Source organism: Ranitomeya variabilis, chromosome 3, assembly GCF_051348905.1.
Source record: "Ranitomeya variabilis isolate aRanVar5 chromosome 3, aRanVar5.hap1, whole genome shotgun sequence".
NCBI lineage: Eukaryota > Metazoa > Chordata > Amphibia > Anura > Dendrobatidae > Ranitomeya > Ranitomeya variabilis.
Window position 1 is genome coordinate 577,256,552 of NC_135234.1, and position 15,433 is coordinate 577,271,984.

Consider the following 15,433-nt stretch of genomic DNA (forward strand, 5'->3'; position numbering starts at 1 on the left):
ATAGTACATTGCACAGCCCACGTAGTACATTGCACAGCCCACGCAGTACATTGCACATCCCACGCAGTACATTGCACAGCCCACGCAGTACATTGCACAGCCCACGCAGTACATTGCACAGCCCACGTAGTATATTGCACAGCCCATGTAGTACATTGCACAGCCCACGTAGTACATTGCACAGCCCACGTAGTATATAACACAGCCCATGTAGTATATAGCACAGCCCACGTAGTACATTGCACAGCCCACGTAGCACATTGCACAACCCACGCAGCACTTTGCACAGCCCACGCAGCGCATTGCACAGCCCACGCAGCGCATTGCACAGCCCACGTAGCACTTGCACAGCCCACGCAGTATATTGCATAGCCCACGTAGTATATAGCAATGTGGGCATCATATCCCTGTGAAAAAAAAGAATTAAAATAAAAAATAGTTATATACTCACCTTCCGTTGGCCCCCGCTTCGCACCGATGCTCCTCGCGCACTCCGGTCTCAAGAGTGCATTGCGGTCTCGCGAGATGATGACGTAGCGCACGTCATCATCTTGCAAGATCGCAATGCATGGAGCGGTCACCGGAGTGTCGCGAGGAGCGGTAAAGGCCAATTTTGGATGCAGGGGCTGACAGACGGTGAGTATATAACGATTTTTTATTTTTTTAATTATTTTTAACATTAGATCTTTCTACTATTGATGCTAATTGTAAAAAGTTGGTCACACAGGGTTAATAGCAGCGTTAACGGAGTGCGTTACACCGCGGCATAAGGCGGTCCGTTAGCGCTGCCATTAACCCTGTGTGAGCGCTGACTGGAGGGGATTATGGAGCGGGCACTGACTGCAGGGAGGAAGGAGTGGCCATTTTGCCGCTGGACTGTGCCCGTCGCTGATTGGTCATAGCTGTTTGCCGCGACCAATCAGCGGCTTGGATTTCCATGACAGACAGGCCGTGACAGACAGACAGACGGACTGACGGAAGTGACCATTAGACAATTATATAGTAGATATATATGTATTTATATTGCACAGAAAGATAGAATAAAAGCCGGTAATTCATCTGCCGGCTTCGGTAAAATCACTGCAGGAGCCAGCAAATACATATAGGTAAATATATATAGATGTCAGTGACAAATACAATTAGAACAGTGTGTGTGTAAATTACTGGACATGTAATTAATTAGTAAACAATTATTTATTGAAAAAAATGGCATGGGCTCCCGCGCAATTTTCAAAACCAGCAGAGGGAAAGCCAGTGCCTGGGGCAGATGTTTGTAGCCTGGGAAGGGGGTAATACCCATCGAGCTTCCCAGGCTATTAATATCAGCTCATAGCTGTATATTTAGCCTTTACTGGCTATTAAAATGTGGAACCCCCAAAAATGACGTGGGGTTCCCCCATAATTAATAACCAGCAAAGACTATGCAGACAGCTGCGGGCTGATATTAATAGCCTAGGAAGGGAGCATGAATATTGGCCCCCCCTCCGGCAAAAAACATCAGCACTCAGCCCCACAGAAAAGGTGCAATTCCGGCACTTAGCTTCGCTCTTTCCACTTGTTCTGTAGCAGTGGCATGTGGGGTAATAGTTGTGAAGTTGATGTCACCTTTGTATTGTAAGGGGACATCAAGCAGGCTTAGTAATGGAGAGGTGTCAATAAAACACCTATCCATTACTAATACTATAGTTGGTAAAGAGTTAAATAAAGACACAGCCAGAATAAAGTCTTTTAACGAAATAAAACACTAAACACAGTCTGCCATCTTTATTATTCAGCTAATCCATGCAACACCTTTGATCTCATGTAATAAAGAAAAAATAACAAACCAACAATATAACCATACCTGTCCAGCGTTTAGTCCCACGCCGTAATCCATATCTAGGAGATATACAGTTTACAACCTGGAGCGGTGCTAATGCGACCACCCCAGCAGTAAACCACTGATGAATGAATGAGAAGCTGCCAGCGGCAGCATCAGTGACTAGCATTGACGTCACTGATGCTGCGCTGCCTCACAGTTTGACCTGTGGTGAACTCTTGAGCGTGGGAAAATGAACTGGCAGTATTGTATATAGACTTAGTGGCTATGACATTTGTATAACACTCAGGTTGGGCAGAGTGTGTTTTTTTGTCCAGTGGGTACACAGGTGTTTGATATATGATTAATTGACATGTATTGTGATAGCCTTTTGTTATGTGCCTTTATATATTGTGTTGTAATGTGTTTTTATTATTATGCTATGACTAAGGGCAGTATTGCCTGAAAAGTGTCAGCTTGTTTTTATGATGCACTAATAAAGGACAAGATTTTTTTCTGTTTTCATCTCTAATATTTGCATGAGCTGGACAAGTGAGTGAGTTGTATTTTCACCTGGGAGTCGGCTTGGTACTTGGTGGTGATCTGTGCTCTGCACATGTCTATTGAGAAATGGATTCTAATATGTCTGGGTGGGTGAGCTGATGAAATCCTAGTATTACCCCTTATGCCACCGCTATCACCGCTGTCAGTATTTTACATCAGTATTTGTAAACCAAAACCAGGAGTGGGTGATAAATGCAGAAGTGGTGCATATGTTTCTATTATATTTTTCCTCTATTTGTTCCACTCCTGGTTTTGGCTTACAAATACTGATGTAAAATACTGACCAAATACTGATAGCGTGACGGCAGCCTTATAGGCAAAAAGCGCAGGTCTTAAAAGAGTTTTTCTATAGAGCTTGTAAATGCTGATCCAGTCAATTTAAGTGCCACTGTGCTCCTGATTGCTGCGGAGGCAAAGCAGTCTCTGCAGCATCAGCGGTGCAACCATACCGCTGGTCCGAACTGTTAATAAATCAGGAGAGCGCCAGCCCCGGCATGGAGGAAGGAAAGCAGTGCCCTCCTAAATGAGATCAGTGGGCAACCTCTTTCATGAGAAGCACCATTCAAAACTTACTCTCTATGCTATTCCTGGTGCAGGGCTGGTGAAAGGATGAAAGGATACGAAGGACACCAAAGGATAAAAAACACTCTTATCTTACACCTTTAGACTCTTAATGCCAAACATAATTCATTGTATACCCCAAACTAAGCATAATGTTTCATTATGAAGTACAAAAGAGGATTGAAAATAGGCAGGTGGAAAAAAAAATTGAACTGATATATACAGCAGACATGTGCCCGCAACAGCCGCGATCTGTTAAGTAGTTAAATGCCACTGTAAATTTCTGACAGTGGCATTTTACGTGCGCTTCTGGAAATCCCACCCATCGGTGACCTCACCACATGTTCGCGGGTCACCGATGGGTTGGCATGACAACCAGAGGTCTCTAACAGACCTCTATGGTTGTCACTGCGGGATTGCTATGAGTGCCGCCCGGTAAGTGAGCATTTCTGCTACATACAGGTGATCTGATCATCGCCTGTATGTAGCAGAGCCGATCGGATTATGGCAGATTCTAGTCTACCATGAAGACTATTGAAGCATGCCAAAAGTAAAAAAAAAAGTTTTTCAAAATATAAAAAAATAAAATGTCTAAAAGTTCAAATCACCCCCTTTCGTCCCATTCAAAATAAAGCAATAAAAAAAAACCATATACATATTTGATATCGCCGCGTTCAGAATCACCTGATTTATCAATATAAAAAAACAATCAACCAGATCGTTAAACGGCGTAAGAAGAAAAAATTAAATTAAAATGCAATAATAGGCGATCAAAAGATCGGATCAGCACCAAAATGGTATAATTTAAAACATCAGCTCGGCACACAAAAAATAAGCCTTCACTCAACCCCAGATCACGAAAAAAGGAGACGCTACGGGTATCGGAAAATGGCGCAATTTATTTATTTTTGGAATTTTTTTTCACCACTTAAATAAAAAAAGAACCTAGGCATGTTTGGTGTCTCTGACCTCATAATGACCTGGAGAATCATAATGCCATGTCACTTTTAGCATTTAGTGAACATGGTAAAAAAAACACGATATGTTAAAACTAATGGTGTCCTTCAAAAGTAAAACCTGTCCTGCAAAAAACAAGCCCTCACATGGCCATTTTGACCAAAAAATAAAAAAAGTTACGGCTCTGGGAAGAAGGGAAGAAAAAAATGAAAAAGCAAAAATGGAAAATGGCCCTGGGTTTTAGGGGTTAAGAGCTATTTTTTAATCCTACAGTAGATGACAGCCTAAACTTATATGTGCATATGTCTTCAAGGGTGAACCTAGCCTCTCTGCTGCTTGAGGCGAACGGAAAAATGGCGCCCCCCCACCACAGTCCCTGCTGGAGGGGGGGCGGGATGGAGGGAGGGAGGAGGGGGGCGGGCACTTGACCCCGGAGTTTTATAAAAAAAAAAACCTAGCAGCGCAAATCCAGTTACTGTATATACTCGAGTATAAGCCGACCCGAGTATAAGCCGACCCCCCTAATTTTGCCACAAAAAACTGGGAAAAGTTAATGACTCGAGTATAAGCCTAGGGTGGAAAATTCAGCAGCTACCGGTAAGTTTCAAAAGTAAAAATAGATACCAATAAAAGTAAAATTAATTGAGACATCAGTAGGTTAAGTGTTTTTGAATATCCATATTGAATCAGGAGCCTCATATAATGCTCCATAAAGTTTGATGGGCCCCATTAGATGCTCCATATTAAAATATGCCCCATATAATCCTGCATAAAGGGTAATAAGGGCCCCATAAGATGCTCCATAGAGATATTTGCCCTATATAGTGCTGCACAAGTGCTATGGCCCCATAAGATATAAGTATAATAGACTCCCCATAGTCCTCCATAGTATAATAGACTCCCCATAGTCCTCCATATAGTATAACGCACTCCGCATAGTCCTCCATAGAGTATAATACACTCCCCATAGTACTCCATAGAGTATAATACACTCCCATAGTCCTCCAGAGTATAATGCAGTCCCCATATAGAATATAATACTGACATATAGTATAACGCAACCCCCCATAGAATATAATGCAGCCCCCCCATAGAACATAATGCAGTCCCCAACAGAATATAATGCAGTCCTACAGCATTATGGCCACGATGTACTGATATATATTGTATTCATGGGTGTGGAGAGCAGTGAATATTCATTCCCTTTAGTAGCGGGCACATGTGATCGCCTAGCAGCAGGAAGCCTGCAGCTGCAGCTACTGTGACCGCTATTAAAGTGAAATGAATATTCACTGCTCTCCACTCCTATAGTCCCTCCCATCTCTCGGCACCGGCTTCAGTGCATAGTGGTGGGAGTGACTATGGGTGTGGGGAGCAGTGACTATGAATTTCTCTTTAGCAGCGGGCACAGGCTTTAGCCGCAGCAGCCGGCTCCTGCCTCCTGTCACCCACTGCTCCTTCTTCACTGGCACCGGGCGAGCCCCATTGACTCACGGGCCCAATAGCAGCTACATGGTGTGCTGCTATTAGCGACACGCCACTGGCTGGGGGCAGGGGCGGACTCTAATAGCTTGTTGCCCCTGTTCAAGAAATGTGTCTGGGCCCCCCTTCCTGCCTGATACACTGCTTATGATGATGGCAATCTGGCAATGGCACCCTGGAGCCTTGGGCTCTGAGAAACAAGTCAGATTGCCCTCATTATCACTGCCCTGTAAGCAGGGGCGTACATAGCAATCACAGGGCCCCCATAGCAAAAGTTCTATTTTGGGCCTCACTCCTCTAAAAAATATATATATTTATATTTTTTCACTGAGATGGATATATATATATATAGTGTGTGTTTGTAATAAATATATATGTTACACATAGATACACATACATATACCTAATATGCAAACACACATACTGCAGTGTACATACATACAGATACACATACATATACCGTACATACATACACACAGATACACATACATATACTGTATATGCAAACACTCACATATACCGTACATACACACAGATACACATATATACTGTCATACATACATGTACTATACATACACACATGCATATACCGTACATACACACACATACCGTACACACACATACCGTACATACATATACTGTACATACCCACAGATACACATACCGTCATACATACACGCATATACCGTACATACACATAGATACACATACATATACCGTACATGCATACAGGTTCACATACTTGTACCGTACATACATATACAGTTATATACACAAAGTATACACATACCGTACACAGACATACACACATACTAATCTTGTATAGGTGATCAGAGGAGCCTTGGAGGAGGGCAGTTCAGCTGGAGAGGGCTGCAGACCCCACTGTGGGGGATGGGGTACAGAGCAGACTGATATCAGCCCCCTGGTGCTGCTGTGCTGTTCCGTGCAGTGAGCTCCTCCCCCATCTCTTCACAGTGAGGACGGAGATGCTGCAGCCTGCTGGGAACAGAGCAGTGGAGGGAGAAGACACACTGTAAGTCCGGCTCTCCCTCCACTGATGTTCCTGCGTGCTGTGCGGCGGGGCCCCTGACTGTCCTGTAGGTGAGTACTCACCAGTCTCCATTGGGACGCGCCATGCAGGAGAACAGAGACAGCAGCCAGTGAGCGCTCTCCTCAGTCTGGTGAGGAAAGCTTTCATTGGCCAGCGTCTCTCCCTGCATGACACGCCCCCCTTTTGAAGTCCTGCACTTCCCGCGCCGCTCTCTCCCCAAATGAGGGTGTTGGCAGGATTAGAGGAGGGAGTGACAGGGGCCTGATGCTACATGATACGGGGCCTGCCTGCAGGGGCCACCCTCCACCTCTCGGCCCCAGAGCAGTGGCATTGGCGGTATGTCCGCTCCTGGCTGGGGGACCCTAGGGCCCGGGAACTACAGAATCTGCCACCCCCTCTCTTCTGCCGCCTGAGCCAAAGAGCTCAAATCGCCTAATGGTATCAGCGTCACTGTATGTCTTAATGTATTCCACAAGGAATATTCAGTTTCTTATAATTCGCACATCTACATATTCACTTTATTATAGCTTTGCTTTAAGAAAAAACCCTTCCTTCCTAAGTTATTCTGGTATCCCTAGATTCTTATTTCCCTCCAATTTATAGCCTTGTAAAGTGCAGCGAATACACGAGAGGCAGTCTTTCACAATTATACCAACATGTTTTAACAAAACATTTACAGAATATAAAATGAAACAAAGCACAATAAAATAAAACATTCTGTATTTTCCCTCTTCCATTTTTTTTATATAAGATTATTTTCTCTTACACCCAAACATGGTGAAGATCACTTAGTAAAAAATGGAGGAAAAAAAACCCTGGAACTTAGATTCTGGATTTCTTATTCTTAGCACAAAAAACCCCTTTTAAATTATAGTAAGTTGGCACTTGCATGTCAATAAGCTTTGTTTTACTTCCAGAGCAGAATTCATTTATAGAGCTTAGCATTTATTACATGATTTGCAATTATGAGCAATTATGAGCTACTTCTCCGTTTCAGAACACAAATTATCTGTGCGGATTTAACATTTCTGAAATACTCTTTGGAAAAGTTGTCAAATAACCCATATTTTCTTTATATACTTACTCTATAATTAAATAACTTAACTAAAGTGTGGCATATTTTATCTTTGCTTCATGATAAGGCAAAAGTCATGCATAATTGTGCAGGAAAAGGCGAGAGAAAGTGCTCTTTAAGTGTTGGCCCTTTGGAAAATAGAGCTATAGTGGGATATGAATGATTTGCTCGAAGATCTGTATAGTTACAGGATTTTCAAGGGTTTTTATATAGAAAGCAAACGTAATTAGTAATTAGGACGTTTTATATGGCATAATTTGTCCACAGCTATAATTTATAAGCAAATTACATGACAAAAGAACTTCATGTCCTTATGTAAAACACTGCTTATTTTAGCGTGTAATAGTAAGGTTGGTGCCAAGCAAAGAGGGACAATTTCTGGGAGTATTCCTTTATTTTCTTGCTTTTCATATCTTCTTTTCACTATTAAAATGCCTAAGTATGTCTAGTAATATAAGGCTGGGTTCCCATAGATCTGTTGTATACACTGGTGGACACAGACACTGCGAGAACAATATTTGGACCCTTTGCAGTCCAACAGCTCATCATAATGCTAAATTCTGCTTTGGAGGTGGAAATGGGCCCTGTTACTTCTTGGGCATCGGTTTCACCAATCATATGTTCACCCCTGGTTGCATCTTGTTTGCTGTTTTATTTCTGAGCTGCACTTGTTTTTTTACGTATATATATGACACCAACTAATGCCGCCTCCGGGGGTCTGGTTTTGAATCCGACCAATGGCAGCATATATATATTTACATCTCTCAATAGGTTTATTCTGTGTTCTTCAGTTTCTTCCCACACTCATAAAACATACTGATAAATTTATAACTTGGATTGGGAGCCTCGGTGGGATTAAGAACCAATGTGGGTGATGGCAATCTCGGTGCAGCAGTGAAGAATATGTTGGCACTATATAACTTGATAAAATAAACATATAGAGGCTAATTTATTAAGACTTGTTTGTACCCCAGTCTGTCTGTATGAATGAATTCAGACTGATGATCCTTTTATTTTCATAAAGATGAGCTGCCACCGGAGGAGTCTGGCAGGAACTCACTAGTAGAGAACATAGGAGCACTCTGCAGACTGAGCGCTCCTGTGTATTTAGGAGTCAGGAGGGATAGATGCCAGCCAAAGGATCAGCTGAACCACCGTTTGGCCTGCAGCTATTTATTGTGTATGGGGCACCCCATGCACATTAGACTAATGTCGGCCACACCTGCTGATATCAGTGGACAATTCTTTAATGTGTATGAGGACATTGGACAACTCCTGAGTGCTGCAGATAACAAGATAGCTGTTGGCCAATCAGCCGAAGCATCGTTCATCTGACAATCATTTGATATGTATGGCGGGCTTTGGTTATTAACATCTATCTTTCTTTATCCATTGGCCATATGTTATTATTATTTTAGTACTAGTATTTAATTTATATACATTGTATTTTGCTTTTTTAGATTTTCTTTCTTTAAGAAAAATGCAGACTATTACCATACTAGACTTCAGTCTCATACGTCTGTTCAATGATTTCTATCACTCTTTATTTATCAACCTCAAAAAAAAAATAGTGATGAAAATGAATTATGATTAGATCTTAATGCAGGTCACATTTGATCATAATCACATTATTTTCATAGGTTTCAGCTGACACGAGTTTGATAAAGAATTTAATGATTTCTAAACTTGTTTGCATAGTATTAGAGCATCTGATTTATTGAATGCGATTTTAAAATCAAGGTTCCGCTAATAGAAAGTCATCATTTGGCAACATCTTCGGAGGGAAGAAATATTTAGCCATCTGACACAAAGATATGCACTTCGTGGCTTCACTACTTTGTTGGCAGCTAACAGACTAATGAGATAGTTTTAGCATAGTCATCTACTGTCTGCACACCGAGCGCGTAAGGACTTTTCAATATCATAAGCAATGCGTGCAAAGATAAAGTGCAGCCTGAAAAATACTTGTGCGCTGACAGCAATCCAACAGTGTTGTCACAGCAGGAAGACATCAGTAGAAGAAACAGATAGCAACCTTAAAAAAAAGTCTGGTCAGCAGCATGGACTGGGTTTCAGTAGATTATAAATCACCCCAGGGTCGCTGTGTTCCCACCATAAAGAGAGCATGGTTGTTTTATTATTGTAATCTAATAAGTGTAGGGAGCAAAGGACATCATTAATGTGCATTTAAAAAAGAAATCCTGGTAACAGTTTCAAAACTATACTGTTTCCTTTGCTCTTGAAGAGTAAGTAGTAGGGTTAAAGCATTACTAGGATTAGATTACTCTTTATAGCTGTATGTAATCCCTTGTTTATGAATTGCAAGTCGCTCAGAGAACTTTTAAGACTTTATTTTAGGCTTAAAGCAAAGTATACGTTATAAGATGATGACATCATGGATCTAGGCAGCCATAGCTGGAGAATTAACACGGGTCATGTTTATATACCTTTTTATATATGTAAAAGTTTCCAATTATTTTACGCAGTAGTCTATTATAATTTCGCTCGTATTTTCACTATGAATGGATGTATGCTGTCCATGGTGTTTATTGAGGGACATTAATACCACCTGCTGAGGTATTGCTTGACTTTGGTAATCAGGATTGATATATTATGGTGCGTCTTTAGACTTATTTTTATTTTTTTTCTGATAGTGATAGGATATACAGACGTAGCATTTCTTAAACTAACACTCAAGAAAAAGATCACGATGCTTAACGTTAATACTTAACACAGCAAAAAGCCCTTGAACTTGTATTGTTAGGAGTCGAGTTACACTTTTCCTTGAGATGTTAATACATCGACACTTCATTTTAAGAAATTCTATGTGTACATCTGTACCGAGTAATTAGAGTTGAGCGAATATGTTTGGAATCGGTCGCCAAATCTGAATTTGCCATAATCCTGCCATATTGGTACGCTATTCGTGCCGAATTTATGTTTGATGATCGGCTCCGAACATATTCGTTCATTTCTACTCCCATTGACTCACTGTGTTCGGCGAATATTGGAAAAACAATATTCACCGCTGATCATAATCGGGACTGAATTTTGAAACTTTTGCTCAACTCTACTAGTAATGTTATATGAAGTATTGAGATTATAAAGGAAAAGCTGTATACATTCCAAAAATTAGGATTTTTAGGATTTTTTAAAGCATAGTATTTAAAGGAGGTTTTCTAGTTTCAGAAAATCTCTGTCAACTGGCAGAAGTTTGTTTAAAAACAAACAAACTGGGTTTTAGTCACCCTCCACAGGTCCAGCGCTGAATCTCCACTCCTTTTCCTGATGTCTGCTGTTGTTTGCAGCACTAGCATCTTATCGATAGAGCTGCAGCCTATTAGTGAGCTCGGCAGCTCTAAAAGCCTTGTGCCGTCATCTTGGGCAGAGTAGTTTAAAAGTTGGAGCTGCAGACAATAACAGACACAGAGAGTGGTGGCAGAGACTCAACTCTGGACCCAGAGAGGGCAAGTAAAGCGGTTGTTCTTTTACAATAAACTGCAGCAGGAGAATAGGGGTTTTTCAATAGCAGAAAAATCCATTTAAGGTTTACAAAGTTTAATTTATGTTTTGGGATTTTCTTTTACATAAAGGACATGTCTCAAATTCAATCATTGTGTCAAGTTGCAGCAACCTGATCCCCAATAAATTCCGTAGATAAATAAATGTTGCCACAGTGCTGTCTCGCATTGGTCTTGAACCGGCTGGGATGGCACTAGAGAAGAAGATGGGTCGGGTATTAGCAGTGCGTTGGCTGCTTCTGCAGTGTATGACCACTCTCTGTGTGCATGCTTTTGTGATAAGGAGAGTAGATTGTGGGTCCCATTGGGGACGAGATGATCTTAGGTGGTAACAATTTATATACAACGCTGTGGAATATATTGTTACCATCTAATCAAGAGAAATATAAAAAATTTCACTAAAATAGTGAATGCAAATGATCATTGTGTTGCTGTATTTAATTTATAAAAATTAAAAAAAGAAAGTGATAAGTTTTCTTTAGAGTGACAATTCACATGATAATGATGTTTAACAATAGAACTGTAAAATAGAATCATTCCTTGTGTTTATATTGCTAAGATGAACGTCTCTAACCAATGGTTGTTTCTGTTGCTTCGTTCCATCACTTCACATTTAAAGGTATGGTAACAAATTCCAAATTCAATAAAACAATGTCCAATCCAACCCATGTAGTAAGGGTTGTTTTTTTTTCAAGATTGAACACTAAAGATGATAAAGATGACCTTTGTTCTTAGAGGCTTAATTTTACCTTGGCATTTTATTACGCAAGTCAAATGCTAGTCCAACATTTTTAGAAATGAGAATTCTATCGTCTTGAAACTGTAAAAAAAATATTTAATACCAGCATCAGAGATGAAAGCACAGTAGATATTATATTTTGATTTATATTAACATGGATAAATGTGTTGGCGATTTTTTTAATAAGTAGTTCTACACTATATTATAACTAATGTTAAAATCAATTGACTGCAATAAAAATGTTAGAATAATGGTTAAAGAAAATGTTGGACAACAGGCATTAAAATGATTGCAGATAATCTAAACCTTAGGGGTTGTGTTGAGAAAAAAAATCTTTACGAAATACTGCCTCCACTACTAGACTCCTATTCCCTGGGCATTTTTTAAAAAAATGAAAGCGGTTGAATTGCATTACTTAACTACGTATGCTCCAGTTCCATCTCTCCGCTGCTCCTTGTTGATTTGGGTGCAGCATGTGCCTTCTGTAGCCTATCAATGGGCTCTGACTACTGAGCCCCGTGATTGGTTGCATTGGTTATGTCCTGTCAAAATGACATAACCTGTGCTGCCAAGTTAATTGAGACCGGCTGGCAGCAAAGGGTAGTTGGCGTTGTAGCATAGTTTAAGCCCTTGAACTATTTGCCAGCACAATCAGCCAATTCCTTTAGGTTGGATATTTACCAGTAAATTTTATGCTTGGTCCCAACCTAAATTTTTCTTCCTCCGGTAGCCAGAATCAACATCATGGGTGATGTATAGTTAGTGACAATGACAGATCTCTGCAAAAGTGTGAAGATTTGGTAGTGTTATCAGCCACAATTGGCCACTGTTACTAAGCGGTCGCCTTGTAATTTTTTGTGACCCTTTTTTTTGGACTATTCACTGCCAACTATTGGTGATAATCAAGTGATGTTTATTTCTTCAGTGTAGAAGATTAAATGCTCTATATGGACACGATTTTGACTACATTTAGTCTTAACCCCCATACACATTAGGCTATATATTGGCAGGGTTGCGTGACAGCCTGATGGGTATGTTGGTCTTGATCATATTGTCTCCTGGTGATAAGTCATCACCAGACATGTCTGGCGATGGCTTTCTCATAGAGAACACAGGAGAACTCGGCCAAACGAGTGCTCCTGTGTTTGGGAGAGAAATCCAACAGCCATCAGATATGTACAGCTTGTCTCATCAATAACAATCTACCAAATTTGACAGTTATCACCTTTCTACAGATGAGATAACTGAAGTACAGAGCTGAGCTATTTCCAGCAGTCCCACAGACAATGAATGGAAGTAGGGACATAATCGACCCCCATTCTCAGGATTGGTGGTGATCTCAGTGGTACAGTGGCATACATAACCCCGGCAAGTTATAATAAATAATAATCTTTATATAGCGCTAACATATTCCGCAGCACTTTACAGGTTGCACACATTATCATCACTGTCCTCGTTGGGGCTCACAATCTAAATTCCCTAGCAGTATGTCTTTTGAATGTGGGAGGAAAGCCACGCAAACAAGGAGATAACATACAAACCCTTTGCAGATGTTGTCTTTGGTGGGGTTTGAACCCAGGACTCCAGAGCTGCAAGGCGGCAGTGCTAACCACTGAGCCACCATGCTGCCCCAGTTATCGCCTCATGAATAAGTGATAGCTATCTACCTTGGTACAGACCACTGTAGCTCACATGGCATGCATAGAAGGGTTGTCATAAACAACAATAAGTCTTACATGGAGGCTGTCTGGAATTGTACTGTATAAAATATACAGAGAGAAAGGGAAGCAATGAATAGACTGGGCCACAGCTACACTGTTTATCACTGCACCTTTAATAAGCGCGACTGCAACTTTTTTAATGCATTGTTTTGAAAGGAATAATTATTTGTATTAAGATAGACAATTCTTATGAGGTTTTATATTTTTGACAAATGCTTGCAATCTGTGGAAATTTGTAGTTGGTTAAGTGAAATTGGAATAAAACTGTTTATGGAATTTATAATGATATGTGTATGTGTGGCTATAAGGAGTCCGTTATTAGGCATCTTACTATGCGTTAATATCTATTAATTATTACCAGATCTTAAGTGGTTCCATGTTCTGGTGCTCTACTACTCAGTGCTTAATGTTACAGCTGTACTAGATGTATGTGCCAGATGTTAGATTAAGAAATGCCAGCAAACTTTTCTATTCGCCAGCTGCTGGCAAGTTGGGGGAGATTAAGAAGTTGCAGTAAGTGATGACATTATTTTTGCTACACTAACTTCATTAACCGCATGTGATAAATGAAATTGTGAAAAGTTAGGAGTGTTGTATATGAAATACAAGTTGAATATTATAGTTATATATTCAGTACTGTACAAAAGTTTTAGGCAGGTGTTAAAAAAATGCTGCAAAGTAAGAATGCTTTCACAAATAAAAGTGTTAACAGTTAATTTGTATTATTTAACAAAGTGCAAAGTGAATGATCAAAAGCAATATATAAATCAAATCAATATTTGGTGTGGAGTTTGTTTGCATTCAATACAGCAAAAACTGCATCAATTCTTCTATGTACTTTTACATACCATTTGTGAAGGAACTCGGTAGGTCGTCCCAAACATCTTAAGGTATGTTTCCACGGTCAGTAAACGCTGCGGATTGAATGCTGCGTACAGCCGCAGCATCCAATCCGCAGCAGACAGATGTTACAGCATAGTGAATGGGTTTTTATGAAATCCCGTCTCCACTATGCGTGCCTCCGGCATCCCTGCGTATACGCACATGCGGCGCGTCTTTCTAGACTGCAGCATGTTAATTTATCTTGCGGAGACGCTCCGTCTCCGCAAGATAAATATCACAGTCCAATGTATAGGATGTGGGGTTTCCGCATGGTTCAGTGAACACATGCGGAATCACAGCGCATACAAAAGCCAGCAGCGCTTTGAATGGAGCTGGCATGTGCTGCATCCAAAGCGCTACCAATACTGACCGTGGAAACATACCCTTAGAGAACTAACTACAGATCTTCTGTGGATGTAGGCTTTCTCTACTCCTTCTGTCTCTTCATGCAATCCCTTATTGACTTGATGGTGTTCAAATCAGACGTCTATCAACACTTCCAGGACTCCTCGTTCTTCGTTTCACTGAAGATAGCTCTTAATGATATTGGCTGTATGTTTACAGTCGTTATCCCGCTGCAGAATAAATTTAGAACCAGTGAGATTCCTCCATGTAGTATTACATAATGGATAAGTATCTGGCTGTATTTGCACAAGCCTGGATCCACAGAATATATATGATTAGTTCTCCAAGATGTTTGGAATTACCTCCCTTCCAAGTTCCTCGAAAAACTGTTTAAGTATACCTGATTGATACTTTGATGCTGTTCTGAAGACAAAGGGTGGTAGATTACATCCATTAGAAAAATGGGGCCCTATCCATACTGTCTGCAAATATACAGGGAATTCTCCTGATGCTTAACCCCTTCCTGATATACACCTTATAAGCCCTAGTGGGAGCTGCTTCCCACAAACCTCCATATATATGCGGCGCCGTGATCGCTCGGGCTCACGCTGAGCGCCGCCGTGATCGGCTGCAGGTGTCAGCTGTATATGATGCGCTGATACCCTGCAGCAACGCCCACGATCGGTGCTAGCACTGAACGCTGGCATTTAACCCATCTGCCGCTGTCAATAGTGACA

General features: G+C 40.9%; 1 protein-coding gene across 11 annotated transcripts in view; it reads left to right on the forward strand.

Moving 5' to 3' along the window:
• Positions 1 to 15,433, forward strand: part of DACH1 (dachshund family transcription factor 1) — a 561,137-nt gene that overhangs the window by 20,321 nt on the left and 525,383 nt on the right. The gene's annotated exons all lie outside the window — the stretch shown is intronic.